Source organism: Psittacula echo, assembly GCF_963264785.1.
Source record: "Psittacula echo genome assembly, chromosome: 8".
In the NCBI taxonomy this organism is placed as follows: Eukaryota; Metazoa; Chordata; class Aves; order Psittaciformes; family Psittacidae; genus Psittacula; species Psittacula echo.
In genome coordinates, this window is record NC_137744.1 from 16452407 (window position 1) to 16475909 (window position 23503).

Below are 23503 nucleotides of genomic sequence, written 5' to 3' on the forward strand. Positions count from 1 at the left end.
AGTTAATAAGTGTTTTATCACTTAGCCTCCTAGAGCCATAATTTAATTCCTGGAAAAGGCAAGACCGGCTTGAGAATATGCAGGTGCCATCACTGTAACTAATGTACCCTCCAAGGTAAACAAAATCCTGAAAATAACTTATTATTAACACTATTAACCTCATATTCCTTTAGCTCAGAAAAGGGCTTGTCTTCATTAAGACTGCGTCCAAATATCACTTATCAAATTGGCAGATCTCATTAGTTAGATTTCGCCTTTAAAATCTAATCAGTATCTGAGTTCCAAATCATTTTTATGCTCCTTCCTCATTACAAAAACTGCTATTTTCAACTTAATCAGTTTTACTACTAAATTATATATTTCATTAGACACAAAAAAGCTGTGAGAGTGGGGTAGTCTATTAAAGAAAAAATTAAACCTAGGGCTCAGTTTCTGAGACATAAGGCGCTCTACAGGACTCCTAAGAGAAGAAACTGAAGGGAAACATCATCCTAACAGAAATTTATGAATTTAAGGGAGAAAACCACAGACCTAAAAAACTTTCAAGATCTTTTTGGAGGTAACAGCCACTGCAGGCAGCAGTGAGCAAAATCCCATGTTTCTCATGTTAGTTTGAAGGTTAGGAGGTTGTTGAGCCAACTTCAAATTCCCCTGGAAACCCAATGAAACAATTTTTGTAGGGCCTTATAGAAGAGATATGTAACTGCATTACAAAACAAATCTCTATTACTGTGTTTTGGTGTTTCTCTGATTGTATGACAAATACCAAAAGCTCACCACAATATTTCTGTTTCAAAGCAAAATGAAATTGATTTAACTTTTGTTCAGGTTTAAGTCATGGTTCAGATCAATTTATCTTGTGTAAGAGAAATGATAGCAAACCAGGGAGATGATCAATGCAGAAACTGAAAACTCTCAATGATACTGAGGAGAAAGTATTATTCAAATTGAAGTCTGTCAGAGCTAAGGGTGATACTAGGTCCATCAACCTCAAGGTCAAGATTTTAGATAACAACAACTATAATAAGAGATGACAAATGCTCAAGCTGCAACTTCTTAAAAAGACTGATTTTCAAAAAGCACCAAAGGTTAGGTGAAAAAAAACAGGGTTCTAGAAGTTGCTTTCAGTTCATCACCCACACAGATTGAAGCACTTTACATCAGCTCTTTTATTTGAACTACAGCTTATGTGTGCAGCTGTGTGAGCTGGACAGTCAGTAGCAGAACGTTAGGAACACTGCATTCGATCTGATCATCAAAACTCAGGTCCTGCCCTCTAATATGCTAACAAAAAAGTTATATACCCTTAAATCTAAACCAGAACTAAGGCTGAGCCCTAATGTACCATCCATCCACACTGAGTAACACATTTTCCTCAATATCACTGTATGGAAACCAATTCCAGAGGGCCAAACAAACTAGCCCACAGTACTGCTGGAATAGGGGTGAAAATATAATAATATAATATAATATAATTAATATAATATTGAGACATGCAAGAGATACTGCTGCTCAGACAAAATTTACAGCACAAATGTTGAATGAATCAGTGTGATGGCTGCTGTCAGCTACAAATATCATCTACATATTACACACCTACCACATGCAAAATACTCCCGCAATGATCTTATTAAGGAGGCTGTGCTATACATCAAAATAATGTGATACCTACAGTAGCCTGTAGGTACTAAAATATGCCCTTCCTGCTTATTTTGTACACAGTGAAAAATGACACACTTGTGGGTAAACTCGCTCATTACTTCTGACAGATAATCCAGAATACATGCTTGATACCACAACTTATGTATCTGAAAGCTGCAGAAATAGAAATGTTCTAATTGTTAGTCAAAAAGAAAGAGAGAGGGGAGAGGAATAGAGATAACAATTATTTGAGCTGAATTTTAGATGGGTAATAATTAACTTGGCAGTGACAAAAATCTCACAATCTTTCTTGAGTATCTTAAAAGATCTGTGTCTGAAACAGAAGAAAAACTATTTAAACAATTACTTTTGAGTTTCCTTCTTCCATTCTTTGAAGTAGAACCAACTTCACTTATTTACTTTAACATCTAAAACCCTAAGGAATCTGCACATAAACACGCAGGAATTGAGGACGAACTTGTATTTGTTGCTGGCCTTGAATATATCTGCGTTCATTAATATGGGATGAAACTGAAGAGAGGAATTCCAAGAAGTTTAATCTCAAAAGAACACAATCCCAAAGCTGCCTTATGTGGATGAGTTCAATACTGCCTCAGTACCTTCACGCAACATGGATATTTCTCTCCATTTGTGCCTAAGGTCCTATGCACAGAACAGGGCAAGCTTAATTTCTGACAGGGCAGAACATAGCTTTTGAATATCAACATATTAGTATAGCCCTTTGAATATCACCCAGCTGCAAGAGTAGCTCATGCAGAACTGCCTCTTCATTCCTCACTAAGAATAAAAACCAACCAAGTCAGAGACTGAAAGGAGAAGGAAGAAGCCCCCATCCCATCATGGATGGGCAACACAGGTCCCAGAAGAGATGACAGCAGCAACTGAAAACAAAACAAAACAAACAAAAAGCAAGAGATTAATTTTAACTTGTATGTGAGAAACCAGCAGTGATTTGACCAAATCCTGTGATCAGACAGAATCAAAGCATTTCTTATAACAGTTTTGTCCCAAGATCTGAACCTGCCTTTCATGAACCAAGTGGATTCCTCTCCTTCACTTTTCCTTTGCTGTAAATAACCTATGCATAATCCACCCTATTCCATATTTTTTTAAGCAGGACCAATTACATTGTTTGTTCAAAGGTCAGGCCAACACATATGGCATGCAATTTGAACAGCAAAGCATGAAAACATCCGTTGTTAATTATTATATCCCCAAGTAAAAGGTAAACAGAAATAACTACCTACAAAGAATATTTCATTTTCTACAAAGTGAGGTAGCAATGGATGGAACTAACAAGGAGTTGCAGCCAGTACAATAATTTGAAAATTAATATCCACAGTTGGTGCTCCAGCCAGCAAATAATGGATGCTATTCCTACTACTGTTAATGTGCCTGCATGCCTCATTCCTGGAGCAGCAGGACACATGCTTGCTCCTTAAGGTGACTTGAGCAACTGGTCTTGTATTTTAACAGTGAGAACCATAGGCAATGAAAGCAGATCTTTCAAGAGACAAGCCACACTTTTAACTTGTTCTTGCTGCCAGAGTAGTAATAGCAGTGAAATGGAAAAAAACCCAACCAAGTACACACCTACTATAAACAGATGGCTAATAAAAATTTGGGGAGCCCTTTCAATACAGAAATTGAGTACTCTATACAAACACCTACATAATAAATGCTTGGACATGTTGTCTCCTTTTATAGACTACTTAAAGATGTGCCCTTTAGCTCAACAACTGAACTGTTTGTTCCTTTGTTGCTGAACAGAAGCAGCAGTTTCAGAATACATGTATATTTAACCTTTATAATAGAATGTATCAAATGGGCTCATGCAACACCAGCAGTAGGTATTAACCACCAATGTTACATATCCAAACACGGTAATGGCTGCTTATGTTATAGATCACAGCTCTCTAGTCTACCACCTTTATCTGAAAAGTAGTCTTGATGAAATTAGGAGATTACAATATACAGTGAAAACGCATCTTGGTCCACTGAGGTTTACTCATGCCTGCAAACATGTGCTCTGTTTTGTACTTCTGTTTGAAGGCAAAACCAAATATTTCCATTTGCTCAAAAATGTTGACAGGTGAATCAGTGTTTCAACATTAAAGTAGGTCAGCCCACGTTGCATTATTCAGTGTAGCAGCATGACACTTCTAAACGATGAAATATTGTCTAATATAAATTTGAAGTGATACAAACATATATCTGCTTTCTGCAGAAGAAAAGCTGCTTTAATTTGAAATTGTCCCTCTTCCATCTGTAAGAAAAAAGTGAAGCATTACAAATCAATTCTTTTTGCCTGCCTGTCCACTTCATCGCAGTCAATAACTGGGAAAACACATGAAATAAGGACAAGTGCATGTCTGTTCCCTGGCAGCAAAAGTGACAGCAGATTTAAAGGGACACCATCAGCTTCAAACATAGCCAAGTGAAAACGAAAAGAAGAAAAAAAGCTATTTCAGGTGCTATGAACTTCCTGGAGTTTCCCCTATCAATTTATGGAGGCATCACCAAACCATTTTCCGTTTCTTAGAATGTTTTCTCTCCCCTGTGTTTGAAAACTCATGCCCCTAAGGAAAACACAGTCTCACTGTTCTACATTATCTGTACAGAGCAATACTTGTCAGTGAGAAAAGTAAACAAGGTAAAGTTGGCATCTCTCACCTGCCTCATTTGCAACAATCTGTGTAGCACTTCTACTAATACGAAGCTGGATATTTTTATGAAACTTTTATCAAACAAATACTTGTCCCTGAAAACAATAAAGAGAAATTGAGTTCGTATTTCTACAAAGAAATTAATGATATGATTTACACCCCAAAATACCATTATATTCTCTTCTCAGAATACATTGTGTCTCAGATAGGTAACACCATATACCTACTGTGGAGTTTTTAAGAGAGCAGACACAGACGTTGAGTACTTAGCTCAAGCAGTGAGGTGTGCGTTCTTTTCAACAGGAACAGCCAAACTGTTTTTCAATAAAAGTGAACAAATTCAATATTTAATTAAAATACAGTGATGTAATTTTCAAAACAACAACAAAAAAAAAACCCAAAACCCCAAAACAAAGCCACCTCTGATGTTCTATGTGTAATCCAAGTAATTTCTAAGTAATTATTTATGAATTAGGTCATTGAACACAATCTCCAGCATTAATGTATGGAGTAACCAGCTTGAAATGTCATTTTTTGGCATTGTGGAGGATAGGCTTCACGACTCTAACTGTATTCATTCATCTTTATCTGCAAGCAATCTGGTTATTCAGCAAAGACTATGGGTATGTTTAAAGCTAAATATACCTGAAGACATCCCTCCAGATGGAACAGCCCATAATCATAGCTGCAGCAGATATGATAGAAAAGAAAAACTCCTACAATCTCTTGAAGCAATTATATAACATTACCTCCCCATAAGCAGCGTGTTCCTGTGTGGTGGTTCTATTTGTCTCTGACCCTTAAGAGATATGATAGAATAGATTCAGCCCTTCTCTGCCACATTCCATAAAAACTCCAAAACAACAAATGGATCAGAACAGACTGGAGACAAGAAGGAGGGCTGAGCCTTTAAATGTAAAACAATGGTAACACTTAAATTAAATGATTTCTTTATTGGGGGGGGGGGGGGAGGAACTGATTACAGTAAGTTCTTTTCCTATTTTTGGAACATTTCAGATTAACAAGAAAAACCTCAAAAACCCTTCAAACATGCTTAAGATGAAGCTTCAACACCTCTGATCTAGCTACGTGTACATAGAAGAGCTTCGCTTTGATGCTTTTTGTAGGAAAGGAAAAAAGCATAAAGGCAGTGACTGTTCTTGGCAGCATTAAATTTTTGGCCAAATGTGTGGGCAGGAGGCTTAGTTCTGGCTATGGACACTAGTTTTTCTCAACTCACAGAAATTAAGGGGAAGAAAGAGTCTAGCTGAAGCAATAGTGAATAAAATCACTGATATTATTTCTCCCAGTCTTTCCCCAAATCACAGATCCTCTCTCTTCCAAATGCTCATTTACAGAACATGCCAAATAACCCAAAGCACAATATTACAGCATGTGTGCTCCCACATGCTGTTGACAACACACTGGTAAACACAATAGCCAGCTATTCTGATGGCCTGAATTTCTATGGGTCTGTCTTCTTGAACATGAACTCCTACATAAAGCTTAACAAAATTGGAGAATAAAATTTCCTAAAATTTCAGATATATATAAAACAAGCCTGTACATCCTGTCATTATATACATTTTCTTCCAACCAACATTAATGTCAAATACTTAGCTACATTAAATCACCCAGACAGCTTAACTCTGATCATATTTAAGGTTAGCCATGCCAAGGTCATTCTTTTAAACTTTCTGATCAACCCCATCTTAATAATTTTAAGATATGAACGGGCTCCACTGCTCTTTCTGTCCCAGTCACTGTATTTACCAAACAACTGCTCTCATTAATTATTTTTTTTTTAGCAGCCTCATGTTTCTCTCTTTCCTTTAGGTAACTTTATGACAGCAATTTAAAAACTCAAAATGCTGGCTATGACCATGACGTTGTCCCATAGCACTGGAGTGAAAGCATTTAAAATAGCCCTGACAGCTCTCACTTCCATCCAGGTCATTCTAATTATGTTGCAAAGACAGATTTCTTTAATATTCACGAACTGACATAGACTCTCATCAGAAAGCATGGATGAACAGGTTCAGAAGCAGTTTTCCCATGCAGGAGATAGCAGTGCCTGCACTGGAAAATAATGATAACATTTGTTTGAGGTTTCTTTGCTTAAGTTTTGCTAGTCTTCCCCCCACTACCACCCCCTTTCCTTCACTAATGGCAGTGGAACGTATGGCACAGTACAATCACCTCCTTGCTGAAAGAAAGCTTATGATACAGTGACACATCAGTTACTAATTTTAATTCAGTTGGCTTTATTATGTCTTGAAAACACACACACACACACACACACACACACGCAAAGATTGTTTTTCCTATGAAAGTGTAATTCTCCATAGAAAACTAACTAAACAGTGACACCATGGGGTGCCTTGCCTACTCATGCTAATCAATGTTCACCTAAAATTACACAGCATGTTAAGCATTTCAACTGCTACCCCTGCATAATCAATCAGGGGGGAAAAAGTGCTTTTTTTCACCTGCCACATGACTAAGCACTAAAGATTATTTAATAAGTAGAGTATAATTGTAATGCCAGTCAAACAACACAGCCCATTTGCTTTTCAACAAGTGTAATGGACTCTCACTGGCAAGATAATAAACAACTACCCATAGTGGATCTAGATCCCAGGTTTACCCAAGAACCAAGCAGAACACTGGTGCCCTGGGTTAGGTAGCTGAGAATGCAGAATGCTCAGGGTAGTGCCAATTGAGCAGCTACCCTATTACAGCATCATATGCTCCAATTGTAGCTTGTTTTAAGCAGCAGTGCTTTACCTTCTGTCAGTAATTATTCAAATGTGCTTGTGACTGTGGCCCTTGCTGCAGCCTCTCTATCTGGTTGGCACAAGGCAGAATACTAAATTGGCTTTCTATTTTCAATGGGTGATGGATAGCCAGAGTAGCAACTCCTATGCTACCCTGATTTAGGAGATACAGCTGTGAAATTAGGAAACCATGTCTGGCCAGCTACCAGTCACTATGACAGACTGGTACCTCTCACATAAGTGTTATTCAATACGAATGACAGCTCTGACCTCCTCTATTTGCAAACTGTTCTTCATGCAAGCTTTGTAATTGCCCTACTTTTCGCTATTGTTATTGATACCAACCTTTAAATAGGAACTTTCCTTTCAAGAGTTCAGATCACTTCTCAGAGTTATAACCTTTGATCGTACCATTATTGGTACTGGTTAAAGAGTGCAAGTGTGGCTGAAATGAAGACAAAATTGTACTGTAGAAAGTCCCACTCCCCAGGCTGAAAGCTGGTCCTGCTTTAGGCACACATGCAACAAACCAGCACTCTTGAGACCATCAAGCCATCAGCTTTGACATGCTCAATTTCATATTACCACCATTACAAATGGAACAGTTCCCTCCAGAAGGATTAAAGAGAAGTACATAGTGTATACACCAGGAAATTACATCTTTATAATGACTTAATATTTCTGCTGAGGTATCAGTGGGGCCTTGTACTGAGGAACTCAGCTCACATTCTTACTTTTTCCAGAGATATTGTATATAAACTGCTCTACTGCTTTCTCAGCCAATACTTCCCAAAACAGCAAAATAATGGTGAATGCAAATTAAGCTGAGGAAGCTGAAATGGATCTGACTTCAGAGACAGCAGTTGGAAAGTGATCATTAAAATGCTGGTGACAGACATGCAAACAGAGATACATTTGTTTTCCTTTAGATTTCCTTTTTTCTTGAAGCATAGATTACTTGCATTTATTTTCACTTTCAGGGGAAAAAATAATCCAGTTAGAAATTCAGTTTTAAGAAGACACATGAAAATATACTTCTGGAGATGGGAGACAAAAATACAGATTAAGTTCTGTATTTTAAAACAATTTTGATACCCACATTTATGCCCAAACCATTGATTTAAAGGTCTGTTATAATTACAGCTTTGCTTTTAAAGCTTGATGATGTCTCTGATAGAATTTATGGGTCCAGAACCAAATTAATATTTATGATTTTCGTTTTAGTCATATGGATGAATCCCAGATCAAGATTTAGGGCCACATTGTCCTTGTCATTGTACAGACTAAGACAACCTAAATGTTCTTACTAACACACCTAAACATGTTTAAAACAATAAGATCAGTAAGAGATAAAGCCAAATACAAAACAAAAGCAGCAAACATTTTTTGTTTAGTGGCTTGTTTGGGTTTTTTTTTTTGGGGGGGGAGGGGTGTTGCTTGGGGTGTTGCTTAGGGTTTTGGGTTTTTTTTTTAGCATAGCAAACTGTTTTCTCCCACTGTTCCTGGTCAGTGTTTTTTCCATTTCAATGGAATTTCAGTTCTCATTTGCTGAGAGGATCAAAATGAGGTAGTTTTGCACAGGCTCAACATCCTTAAGAGATGCTTCAAGTGGTGTTATCCAGCTGCCCCTTTAACAAGCTGGACAACTTTCTCCAAACAATTTCAAGTTCAGTCAGTACTTAAAGTGTGCTCCACGCGTCTGACCTTGCCCCGCGAAGTAACCAGGAAGGTCTGGTACTGGCTTCAATGCACCTCAGATTGTACAGGCTATTCTAGAGATCAGAAAAGCTAAAGCTGAACCTTGGATCACTAAATGATCAGGTCCAGTTGAGCACTTGAAATCTGTATTCTGCCTCATAAGAAAAATTACCCCTGCTCTGACTATACGTCAAGAAGTATGAATGCCAGCTTTGTTTGCAACCAGGACATTTCAACCGCAGCAGCTAAAATGTAAGAACAGCAAAATATATTCAAAAATGTCATCAGTGAACACACCCAACATGGAAAGGAGCCATAACACTAATGCTATGCAGTACCTTCCAGATTTCCATGCATTTAAAATATACTCCCTTGCAGCTAGTTGTTTTGACAATCTCAACCTTTGAGAGCCAAATATGAGATATCTCAGATCAGCTCCTTGAAACCAGACACATTCAGGAGGTCCCAGAAAGGGAGGCACTCGAAATAACTTTTTGAACTGTACATCACTGTGCTTTAGATGAGGAACAAAAGGAGAAATTACTATTGCAGAAAGTTGTCTTAACTCTTTTATGAATGTGCTTCATTCAAGTGGGCTGAAAAAAACATTATCTACCCTAAGGAAATCAATTTAGCACACTAGTCTTGTTCTGTCTAGAAGAACCCACTTGTTTTGGGTGAACAATGCCATGGGTTATTATTTGTTTTCTAAACCAACCCTTAACTGTGTTTTTCTGAAACCTGTGTCTCTTCATATTTCTCAGGGTGACATAGAACTGTTGAGAGACATCATGTCCGACTACATCAGTCAGATTGCATTAAGCTGTGTCAGTAATGACTGCCAACGTGACTGATGTAACTGGGTGTGACACACCATCCCACTGTTTCCTCGTCTGTGAAATATAAGACGGATTTGAGGGCAAGGAGAAAGGGAAAAAGAAAAATCACCAAAAAATCATACCAGAAAATTAATTTAAAGAAATCTGTTCCTGTGCTCCCTTTCAAAATCAAAAATGACTGAAAATCTTTTATGTTAGGGGCTAAAATAACAGTAGTGTGGTATAAGATATCTCTGCAGTCAGCTGTGCACATATTTGTGTCATACCAAGCACATCTCTTTAGAGTATGAAAACTGCAGGATGGAGCTCCTAAGTTTTGCATGTAAAAAAGTACTTCTTATTCAAAAACCTGCGTGGATACCCCTGTGGCACTTCTAGAAGAATGTTCTCTTCTTTCATAATTGTGTATAAGTGACCAAAACAGGTAAAACAGAGCAACCTGACACTCTTGGAAAATCATGAAAATTTGGTGGACCTTAAAGGCTTCTGGTTATTATTTTATGATGAAGTGTTTTAACATTATTAGCATGCAGGTCACTGACAAATTTCGAAGAACTCTTCCTGTGGCCATCTGATTCTTTTGGCACTGGCTCAGGACCGTCAAAGGCATTTACATCCCTTGGTGACTGACAGGGGATTAGGAGCTGAACGTTCCCAGGCTGCAGAGGAGGGGCCAGGAAAGCCTGCAATAACAGACCTGCTAACAGCCTCAACCTTTCAGTACTCATGTAGGCTCACAGACAAGATTTAAGCTATCTTCAGCAATGCCAATATTACAGAAGCCAGCATATTACTTGCCATGGATGCATCCTCCCTAACCCTCAAAAAACTAGGCAGTCATGAGAATCCAAAACAATTCAAAGCCTGGGAAGCAGCTAGACCAGTAAGACTTTCATATGGCACACAGCAGAAAAAAAATCAGTCTCTTTCAAAGCAGATCACTTTCTAAAATCCCACATAAAACTAAGGCGCAAACATTATGAGTAGTAACAAGCATGGAACAGCCATTTATCCTTTTAATATCCTACTATATCTTTTCTTTTTCCTACCCAGTAGGAGAATTTGCACAGCTAAATCCTCAGAAAAGCTAGCTGTGTACAAGCAGCCACACTGCTAGTTGCAATATAAAGCACTCAACTTGAACTGGCAGAGTCCCATCTTGATCAACAAGATGAATCGGTGGCTCTTCATCATCCATCTTTACCTCTCTGCTGAAATTACACATGAGATATGTTAAAGTCTTTTGTAGCACCAACACTACAAACTGGAGCTACCAAACATTTTGCATAGGCTGACACCAACCATAAGAATTAACTAGTGGCATACTTGGGTCTTAAAAGAAATCACACCTAAACAAATGGCTATGCTAAACACAACCTTACAGTAGTGAGGGTTCAGAGCAAGAGAGTAGCCTTTTGGTAGGCAGCAGCTAACATAAGAATCCTAAGTATTACATATTATTACGTGTTGGTTATACGTAGATGTAGCTTTGCCTTCTACCTTTTGGGGTGTTTTTCAAGTAATAAAACCTACCAAGGCACCTCTGATTTTCTGGGTTTGATACTGCCCAGTGCACGGCAAGCAGAGTGAAGCACTGGCAGGTAAATTAACTCCTATTAATTAAATTCATTACAAGCAGCAGGAATTGCATCCCATGTCATTCCTGGGAAATACAGACTTTTCCTTTTTGTTTTTTTTCTTCAGTTGCGTCAACAATTCAGAACATTGTGACCTCTCAGAACAATACAGTGGCCATGCAGTGAGGTAGAGGAAATATGCCTTGCAGGGCCTGGAGGAAGACAAAGTCACAGATGCAGCAAGCACACACACATAGAGAAATGCATGCAGAGTTCAAAGCCAACATATTGATCCTTGATAACGAATCCTCCAGTGTGGCCTCTGCTCAGTCTTAGTTTTATATAATGGCCCAACTGCAGGGGTATGTACCCCTGCCAGTAAACCCATAAGTTCATATGGCAGTGTGATTTGCAGGGAGGAGGAAATGCTCCTTTGAGTTAAACAGATCTTTGGTCTATTTACAGCAAAACAGCTGCCAAGATTTTTGCCCTGTATACAAATGAATGTGTGCAGGTCTTTACGCCAGTTTGTGGCTTAGTAGGATCTTAACCATATATAATCAACAGACAAAACCCCCTTTTAGTTAGCTTGTTGCAAAAATAGGCCAAAATATGTTTTTATATATGCACAAACATGAATCATTTAAAAATATATTTATAGTAAAGCATTCACTTTTTAAAAACACTTTCTGCGTTTACACACGCAGAAACCTCTATTGAAGACTACACACACAGAGGTATTTAAATACCTTGACCACTCTGAACTTTCACCTCAAAGACTAGTATATGACAAGCAGAAGAAAAATAATTGGCCTGGTAAGGTCTGGAGTCACACAGGTATATTTGAAGGTCCATCCTTGTCCTCAAACTCTCTTTCTAAATGCAACCAAGTGTTCTGATAAAAATCAGCCCTCAATGTGAAATAGGAAGTGAATGTCTTTTTGCTTCATTTCAGCTTTATCTCCAAAGGTCATCTCTCCCCCTAGCACATTTTGCTTACGACAAAAAAGAGACTGTATTTTCCATGATTTTGCCTCAATAAATTGCATGAGCCTAATTTGAGTGTCCATTCTGCACAAAAAGTTTCTTGAAGCCTAGAGCTCTGTACAACAGAGAATGTATAAATTAATTGTCGTCAAAAGGAAACTATGCGAATATTGAAACTGGGAACTCTGTAGGCAAACTTTAGCATTAAAGAGCTGAACAAAAGGCAGAGCATAAGCCTACAGGTAGAAATGTAACTCACTACAAATGGTTCTGTATCTCATGCAGAATAGTTGCCTTTGCTTCTTCCAACTTACACCCTCTTGAATAGAAATGGAATTACAGGATATTGCTTGCTGGATTTGTGGCAGGGAAGAAATTAGCGATATTTCTAACTTTAATGGATCAAACTTTAATTCTAATTTCCAATTCTGCTTTCCAGTTTTACAACAACCATTGAGAAATGGAGTTTTTACATCTGTTTGAATATCTAGTTCCAGTGACACTCATCAAACACCATTTCTAGGACATAGCAATCCTTGCTGCTATCAAGAGCTTCTTCCTGTCCAGAACAGCCACAAGGTTATACAAAATAGTATATCACATTAGATAGTGATAAATCATGAAGTCAAGAATTTATTTACTCTATCTTCTTATCCAGCATCATTCAGGAACCAGCCTATGTTAGCCATGTTTTCAAAATTTGTCTCATTAATTTAAAAGAAACAGAGAAACTGATCTGTAATCAAGACATGATGTATCTTCAAGGTAAGCCAGGGTGAAGCTGAGTAAATGGAACAAATGGAGTTCTTTCATCTTGTTCACCCTATGGCACCCCGTTCCTTCACCCAAAGGCATCTCACCAGGTTTCACACAGAGGCTGGTGTATCAATACATATACATCCAACCAAACATAAACCTACAGCAATTCTTGGAGCAACAAAAGGAAGACACAACACTGTGATTCACAATCTTCTTTCTGGTGATATATTAGCTGAGCCAGTCATCTTTCATTCCAGGTACTCTCCATTTCCAAACACTGAATTAGATTTGAAACACTTCCAACAACAGTCAAGTAAGATATGCTGATGAGACATTTCTATGTATATCCCTAATTTGCTATGGACCTAGAGTGTTCTTGACCACATGCAGAGCACAAAAGCTATCAACCTTGTCTAGAGCATATTATGACATAAAAAGAGCTTTAAACACATTAAACAGCAGACCAGAACTTACTCCCTAAAAAGACACATACTCAAAAGTGAGTTCTTTGCCACTAATGTATATATTATATAATGAAATTGTGAGAAGCTAACCAGCCCAATGACACGTTGATGCCCAACTACAAGCAATGAACTCCAATACAGCTGAGATGTCTGCCTGGAAGCTATCTTCTAACCCAGATGACAGCAACAGAAAAAATACGTTCAAGAGCTTGGCATCCGAGTCTTGCAGCTGTCAGAGCACGGAGTGGCCACAGGTGCTACTTCCAACCATGAAATCCACTAGGGAGGGAGAAGGCAAATGAGAGTACAAATGCTACCAGCAAAACAGGGAGTGCAGCAGACATAAAAACCCTTCAGCTGCCAACACAGCAACATAGATGTCTTCTGACTCTATTTGCATTGTGAAATGACAATCAAATTGGGAATTTGAACCTGTTGAGCCTGTGCCTTTAATGCAGCATGTCAGCACTTGCCAAAGAGTCTTAAAAATAAGAGCAGGGGATGGGGTGTAAAATATATCTATATATATATACACATATATAAATACATATACAGTCAGAGCATTAACTGACTGAGGGGAAGAAACAGCAGTTCACTTCTTTCCCCAGTGATTGCTCAGTGATGTGCAGATGTACTAATTTCTATCCATTTTTCCTCTTGCTCTGTTTAGGTTTCCTCCTATCATCCCTGTGGTCAGCTGTCATTTTGCATTATATGAGCCATCCATGCAGGATTCTACTTCTCTTACTGTCACCCTCACAACTGTGCTCATGTCCTCTATAGTGCTATGTAAACAGGACATGAAAAGTAGCAATATTAGAGGTGACTCTGAAACAGCCAAGGAACCTGTGTCAACTTTCTGTAGTTAAAGAACTAGGGTAATGGATCATTGGCAGCGTTCATAACAGAAGAAAGGTCACTCCCAGTAAACCCAAGTAAAGCCATTCCCTCCCTTTTCCTTTCCTCCCTCCAAAATATACCAAGGCATAAGGTGGAAAGTTTCAGCAGAAGAATATTGGGAAAGTTGTTACAACGGTGCAGTTCTACAACACACAGAAATAAATCCGACATTACTATTGTGGCCAGATGACGATGGAGGTCTCAGCTACCCTCCAATAAGCTGTTTACTCACTGCAGGAATGGAATCCACCATTATCTCATCTCTATCCATATTTTAATTCCCCCCTTTTAAAAACAGAAATTAAGAGAGAAGTAAAAAACGATACTCCTCATTAAAAATACCTTAATGACAATCAAAAGCATTACCTCCATTTCACAGAATTTCAATTTTAAAAAAATTCCTTCTTTTTCTACAATATACTGAATATGGAAATTTTTTTTTAAATTTTAGCAAATCTGAATGTTTTGATAGCCAGCTGTTCCCCCCTTTTCATTTGTTCCCTTTACTTATAAATACATCTGTAATAATCAAGTATATACAGAATACTAACAGACTTGATTCCTTAATTCACAGAATTCTGGAAAATTAGCTAAATCCCTTCCTATTTCCTATCCATCTTAAAAACAGAAAGACACATCTGCCTCCAAAAAAACATCTGGACCTACATTCTTCCACATAGTCTTTTGAAAATGGAAGCAATCAATTGATGTGTAACCACAATGGTTAGACCATAGATAGTCCATTAGATATATGAAACAGGACATGGTTTAAGTCCTTTAGCTTGTAACTAAGGCATGTTCAAACTGTTAAGGTTGACAATAGATTCATGTGAGCCCTTACAAGTGTAAAAGTAGAATATGGATTAATCTCATGCAATATTTTCTATAGCTACATAAAAGAAAAGAGACTTATTCCCTTAAAAAACTTTACATTACAATTGGTCTCCATATCCATTTATTCCAAAGCCTTTCCATTTAGTAATCCCACTTTGCAACTTTAAGTCTGGGAGTATGAGTACTAGATGATTTACTCAAACTGACAATCTGATGCTGATGTTTAGCAAGCAGTTATTATCCAGCTATTAGTAGACGATTTACGACCAGGGTAATGCCTCCTTAAGGTGATTGCAGAGTCCACACAGTCATAGCTGCCAATAACACAGAAGCTGTAATACCAACCCAAGAATCCATAGCTGTGAATTCCACCAGGCATCTACAAAGTCTGTAGCAACTAATGATTAAAAATATTTTCATGGCTCTGCTAGTACTAGTATTTCAGAAGATACCAATATCTGTGGCATGCAAGGGGTTTACAAACATTAAGTTTAAATACCAGTGGAATTTACACATTCAGCTCATTTAAGGATTTTGTTATCTAACCTGTCATCAATTTGCAGCTAACAGTGATTAAATACCTTAATAATAAATTGACTTTATCAATTTGCACCACACAGCTCAGTTTCACTTTAGAGACAAATAATTTTCATGGTGCTGTGTTACATTTATTATTACGAGGGCTTCTGAAAGTACAATGTACTGAGACTTGCAATATTAAAGAAAACCATTTACAGGTTTCAAAATTGAAGGGAAAAAAAAGAAAATAAAAGGAAAAAATAAAACAAAACAAACCCAACAAAACCAAACACAAAAGGTATTGTTGTTGGCTTCATTAAAGCCCACCTTGGGATAAAAGACTGGCTTTCATTAAAGCCACAAAGTCTGTTACCACTTTTGTGCCTTCATTCTCTGCCTCCCTGACCAACCTGAAGTTCCCATTACAGACTACAGCATAAGTTTTTCCAGACCTGATGTCTGACAATGAAATGGGGACTATTAACGAACTGTATCTGATCATCATCCCAACTCTTATTACAAGTTAGATATAACCTACAACTTGCAGTGCCTTCTATTTTAAATTACTATGAGCAATGGGCTAAACAGGGTACATTATCAACTCATATAACCAACCTTTTCCAAAGCTATCGGCTATTCTCCCTTGTCCAACATCTCTTCAGTGAGATAAACAGACTGAACAACACAGGCATCAGGCTCTGCAAAAGTCAGATGGGCCATTTAGAAAAACAGGGAATTCTGGAAAATGTCAAAATAGGGCTACTGTAGAGAGGACATGACTCCTAAATTTAAGGATTTCAAAACATTTGCTACGTTTATTCATAACCATCTGAAAATATAAATGGTAAAATATAGAGGTCCTTTTACAACCTGTTAAGTTCCATCTTAGGGTAATGACTACTTTTTTCCAGAACAAACCATATACATTTAGCAACATCAAAATGCAAACATCAGGGGTTTTTCCTCTCATCCAATGCCACATAGTTGCCTTGAATTAAACAAGCATCTCAGCTTCACTGTGATGGGACCCCCGGCTGGCAACTGTCTTGAAATGGGGCTGCCAGTCTTTCCTGAGAGCACAACTACCAAACTATTCCAAAGGAAATATGGCGTTTATATTCTGCAACCCCATCTCTTGTTTTTTTCCACAATGGGGAGAACACTGTTGTCTGTCAGTGTTGGAGATGCCCTAGGGCATCCGAGACATCTGCATGGGATCAGGTATAAATGCTATTCTAGGAGTTAGTAGCCATACCCAGGAATGCAGGGTTAGGAAAACAAATATCAAACCACCATCATCTAAATAAATGCCCTGAGAAAGTAGGGCTTCTTGCAGAAAATTCATAATTCATGTGAGTGAGTTTTAATTGTATTTTAGAGATTATGCTCATGAATAATAACTAACCTAATGGGGATTTCTTATAATAAGTGTTTTAAAATGTGGTGATTTTCTAGAAAATGTACCTTCTGATTCATAAAGCTAATAGCTTGGATACAGCTCTATTCATTCATTAATATGTAACTAAGGCTTCAGCAAAATATTACCATATTAATTAAGTATTAGGTACTTCAAAATGCCAAGTCCCTTCAATGGAAGAGTGTTCCTCAAATTCCTAAAAAACAAATAGCTTTGCTGTATCACTATAACATCCACATGGGAAGCGATTCACACAGTAAATATGAATTATGTCTCAGGGAAGAAGGGATGCTGCCAGCAAGAAGTCACAACACACTAGTTGATAAGAATAAGAACCAAAAGTAATAAAATTTGACCCGAACAGTAAAAGTAAGAATTAAACTTAAAATAAAGCTTGTTTGGAAACCTTCTATTGCTGATCAGATAAGGATTAATGCTTTTCCTCTTCAGTGTCCAGATTAAACAAATGCAAAACTCAATCAAACAGATCTCAGTCAAGCTAAGACTTGACATGTCACTAGAACAGCACTTAAGCAGCCACCTGTCCTACCTGAAACATATTGAAGGGCTTCATGGAATCAAAATTTTCTATTCTAGCAAGAAAAAAAAATAATACAACATTAACGTTTGATTTATAGAACACCTGACTGCTGATATATGGGTACATGTGATGCTGTACATTTCAAAAACTGTTAAAAATATTATGCAGATTATGAATGTACAATAAAGGTAATTGTTTTCCATTTGGGCAACCTTTGACAAGATCTAATCTAGTTAAGTGACACAAATAGGGGTTTTGTTCACTCATGTGTAGGTAATTATTCTTCCATATAGCTATTTATTTTAACGGATGCTGCTCAAGCCAGCCACTGCTGAAGTCTATCCCTTCTAAGAACTTGCAGTTGCATTTCCTGACAGAAAATTACCTTAAGTAACAAAGTTTAATTTCCTTGATGACCTGCACTCAATTAAGCCACCTTCCAGTGAAACTAACAGCAACTGCAATATTTTTCCATTTATTTTTATTGATTAAATACAAATTATGGCCAGATACTGAATTTACTCAAGTTGGATGGGAGCTTTGTTACTTGAATGCAGAAGATCAAGACAACACCTTGAATGCTATTTGAATCTTAATGATAAAAATACATATTTATTTAAAAGGCCATTTACTGCTGTGCTCACTATTTTTAGGAATTTGAAAATGTTCCCAATGTGTTGGAGCTGTAGAGGAGCCTCTTCTCACGTCAAGCTTGGGTAGCTGTTTCAGATTGTGTATGCCTGCTATATTTGCTGAAGATAAACAGCTCTCTAGTCAGACTTTGTCTTTATGAGCCATGACTAAACACTATGCTCAGTTTCAATTTACCAGATGAAGGCCCTAAAAATGCATTTTTCAAATTAGCTTTTTCCTTGTTAGCATTTCCATTTGTATTCTGGTGGAGTGAAATTCATCAGCTAAAAGACTTTAAACTATGTGAGCCCAGGTAATGAGGCAGATAGTACGGAGGAGAAAAAAGATGAACTTTAGGTAAAAGCATGTGGTAGCTACCACATAAAGCATTCAGGTGCTGTGTTCAATGTCCTACTGGGATGTAGCAAAACTACAGCAGAGCACAGTACAGTTAGACTGCAAAAGCTATTCCATCCCATTGGCAGAAACCAAGACCACTATAAGTCTTAAAGACCAAAGCCTGCTATAAAGTTTGCTAGATTACAGATTAGCCACTAGTTTCCAGCCTGTAAACCAAGACCACTTCACTAGGTGAAATACAACCGTATCAGGGCTGGTCCAATTTGTTCTTGATGCCCATAAGTTTCATTACAAAACTTGTGATAACCAAAGCTGCATCCAAAATTCCTCTTTTTTTGTTCATTTGTTTGGCATCCACTACAAATGACACAATATTTAGTTTGGGACAACCCAAATCTGTGACATTTAATTTTTTCCTTACACAAGGTATTTGATGTGAAATGTTCTAGTTGATCAAACATAAAATATAAAGACAGCTTTAAATGTAATTATCTGGATGAAGGAAACTGTCATAGACACTAGTATAGAAGTATATTATTTCTGATAATTTCTCCTCTCTAAACATCAGCTAAACATTAAACATTGTGACAAGTGTCTTAGATGTTATAGAGAAGGAATGTTTCCAAGTAATCTCTTGGCTTCAAGAGTAGCCTTGAAAGAGCTTGTAAGCCCCAGACTACCTGCATCCACTTCAGACACAGGAGATTAGGAAGAAAACTATAGCTATTTACTACCATCATCACAGCCATTGCAGGCATTACACTCATGACTTGAGCTATGGAAGGATCTTGACGTTACTGAAGGCAGAAAAAAAAAAACAAACAAAAAAGCTCTATTTTGTATCTGCTTTTTCCAAACTATAAAACCTTGATCAGTATCTCAAATACACCATGTTTCAATGAACCCACAATTCACTGTGAGCATACTGACACACAAAGTCCAGGCTCATTTAAATAGCTGCTAACTTCATGCATGCCAAAATTGCTTCACATGCAATGCAAAAGGTGGGGGCAAGGCAGTGACTTGTGAAGTGAGACTTGGTAACAAAGCTGCATAGGAAAACTAGTGAAAAAAGAAATATCTTTCCAGTCATGGGAAAGGTCTTATAAGGCTTTTTTTTAGCCAAATCCAAAAGCATTACACCTGTGCCTTTCCCTTATGATCTGTCCTGAACCCCACACTCCTTCCCCTCTCAAGGTCTCTGCTGCCTTTTCTCCCATTTTTTGTCTTCGCTCCCAAGGGCCTGTCCTTTATTACCTCTTGATCCTTACTCAATTTCTTATTTCTTACCAGCTATCATCTCTACAGAAGCCTTTCCTTCACCAGATGAGCTTTCCAATACATAGCTCTATAAGCTGTGTTTCTCCAGCACCTCCTTGGGGAAAACTTGCCTACATCTTAAACTAAACACAGAGAACCAGGAATTTTTATCCAACATGCAATGGGGATTATTATAATACCTTGCCTCCTTTTTATTTTTTATAATGTAGTTCCACCAAAGCAAACCCAGAAAAGATAAATTGAGATTTTCCTATAAGCTAGAGCTTGAAAATGAAAGAAATATTCTTGCCCAAATCAACCAGGCCAGGGGTTTTGCTTGCTCACAGATTCCCATGCCCCCCTCAGAGGCTCCCACCAGTTTCTCTTTAGCATTCACCACAGGCACAAATTGTGCACTATTTGCAGGACCAAAGCCAAAATAAGTTGCTAAAGTTTTGCACAAAGAAAACACTTGTATGAAGATCTGAAATCCCCAGGGCATAGACAATTAACACATACAATTAACACATAAAATTAGCATAGGCATTTGTATATCTTCTGAAATCGCATTTGTTTCTTTTTAGACTGAATTTCAAGGACAGACTTAGTATTTGATCATTTACCCGTCGAGGATTCTCTTAGTATACTATCTACTATGCACAAATTTGTTTACCATGAGGAACTCATTTATTTCAGGGCAGAATTGTTGATAGCTTTCAAAACCAAACAGAATTTCTGACTTAATAAAGAGATTATGTATCCATAGGATTTATGAGGCTATAAGAAATATTAAACCCATGAGAACTTAACTTCCAGTGGTTCGTAAGTGTTATTTCCAACTGCTAAGTTAATGTCTTATGGTATCATTACGCAACTTTTTCAATCCCATTGGAAAATTTCATCTATTCTCACTTCTTGAATAAATAGCCTGAAACAATGTACTCCCAAACTGTTCTGCCTGAAAATCTTATGACACCCTGTTGAGAATCATAGTTAGATTATTATTTCTTGCAAATACAAATATTTGCTTCTCAAAACATGCAAGGATACTACATTACAGAACAGCTATTTCTTAGTCATCTCTCAGCTATCTTAATAAATGAAGAAGTTGTTTTCAAAAAAGTCAACTGAAAATGAAGCATTACCAGCCATCTTACAGTTAAGCTTAAACTTTAGGAAGAGCACAAGGATGATTAGTTGGTCTTTACCTAGAATGTGACTGATATTCACATTCAGTATTTGTACCATGCCATAGTGAGTCATGTCATAGTGAGCAATGAGGATTTCCACACACAGGAGGTGCCCTGTTACAGCACTGCCGCTGGTCATGTTGCTGATCCTTTTACCCTACTACCCCAGGAAATGCTCCATTTTGGAAAGGCGCACATAATTAAAAAGAACAGAATAAATGTATAAATCAATTAAAACCAACTAAAAATACAACTCAGTTTGCAGAGAGACCTTCAGTCAACAGGAGAATTTTCTTTCTTCGAGCTTCTGACAGCAGTTCTACCCCAGAATAGATGCTCACAAATCAGTGGAATGGTAGGACTCCTTACAAATTGGCCATTCTTTCTTACAATTTCTTCACCTTAAAAAGAGATCCAGAAATCCCTCATTAAAGATAATTAAGAAGGACTGAGACACTAGTCTGTAGTTTGCAAAGAATCACTCTGGAAGATCTTAGTAATTTCTATGCCTTAAAATACAGAAATAAATAAATAGAAACCATCAGTCAACAAATATGGGCAAACCCTAAGGGGGTCCATCCCAGAGATGGTAACTGTTTCAACAGTTTATTGTGGAATAGAAACAACAACAAGTGTCCCTTAATTACAATGCTCAGTCCTGCTTTGACTGAAGTAAAGGGGATTTAGGGCATTGTTTTCAATGAAAACACCTTTTGCTCACTTACAGTTAATCTAAATAATACTAACAACAAGCATGGGATTCTTCTCACAGCAACTGATAAGAAAAACTACAAAACAAGATACATTCCTTCTTTGTGTTTGGTTTTGTGTTGGATATTTTTGCTATTGTTTTGGGGGTGGTTTTTTGTTTTGGTTTTATTCTGTGGTTTTGTTTTCAGAATATATTACTTCAAGAGGCAGGTATTTTTTTGTCTTTGATTTCTTTTGAGGTTTGGGGTGTTTTTTTGGGTAGGTTTTGTTTGGTTGGTTTGCTTGCTTTTCATTCCTTAGAACAAAGTGTCATTATTTATAATCTGCAAATGCCATTCCTGCTAAAATTGATCTAGTCATTATTTTTCAGTTGCATCACGAAAAGCCTCCATTGCAGATGACTTTCAGGAATACAGTAATTTCCTTCTCTGAAGCTAACAAGGTTACATGCCACTGTTACTTCAAGATGATATAAATCATAATAGTCCTCATTTTTTTCAAATGATTTCATTTTTGAAAGTTTCCTAATAATTCATCCCAGCCCCAGAAAAAAATTACTTCTAGGAAACAGATTTTCAATGCCATTTTCTTTTTCACATAGATCCATATGCCTGATTCCATTTTAAAGATACGCAATTATATTTCTAAATTAACTTTGTGTTTTAGCTAATTGATTGTATTCTGCATGCAAGCAGCCATTTATGAACTGTTTATATTTTAAATCTGTTTCTCCCCTATGTTTTAAAGATAGCATAAAATTTCTTTTGTTACAGCCCTGAGGGGGTCCTGACATTTCCTTTGTAATCTACCTGTACGCTAAGTAAACATACGCATCATCTTTAAGCCTTTTGCATCATTTCAGCATTGTGCAAAGATGGTGTATTTTAAGTAGCAGACACATATTTTACCACCTTTGGTTTTGATTTATACTGTTATTTTCTACTTTAAAAGAGTTTGAGTGTGTAAACATGGTGCCAAAATACACTGGTGCAAACAAACGATCAACTGAAAGAATCAAGATCAATCACTGATTTAATAGAGAACTGATAGACAACAAGAGAAATTGAGGGAAAAAAAAAAGAAGTGTGTACTAGGCTGCAAAAAAAAAAAAAAGATACTATAACTCCATGGGATCGGAGGAGGGAACAGAACAGGTGAACGAGAGAAGCTTAAGAAAGAACGAAGCAAAACAGAAATCCATATAAATTGGTTTGCTAAAGGTCATGTCAATGAGAAGCAGTCTGGCCCACACTTCATAGGTAACTTTTACAGAAATCTCAGCAGCCAACTTCCTTCAGAATAAACAGGTGTCACCCTAAATTTAATTAATTCACTTCTGATCATAAAACTGGAAAATAAACAAATATCTGAAAAAAATATGCCAGGAAACAGAGGACTGCACACAAACTCAATAAAACCTTTCAGGAAGGAGCACCAATGCAGTGACCAGTCCAATTACAACCATGGACCTGACTACTGCCCTGCCATTTTTTACACAAAATACACTGCTTATCAGTAGAAAATAATGGGATTTAATATTACATTTACCTGGAATGCAGAAATACATGGCTAATACAAAGCACTGGACTATAAATGCAGAGGAATAGATATGAATACACTGATCTACTGGAGAGACAGAAAGGAGAACAATACTGCATTCATTGATCCCTACTTGGCAACATGGGGCCAGAGACTCAAATATTTTGTTT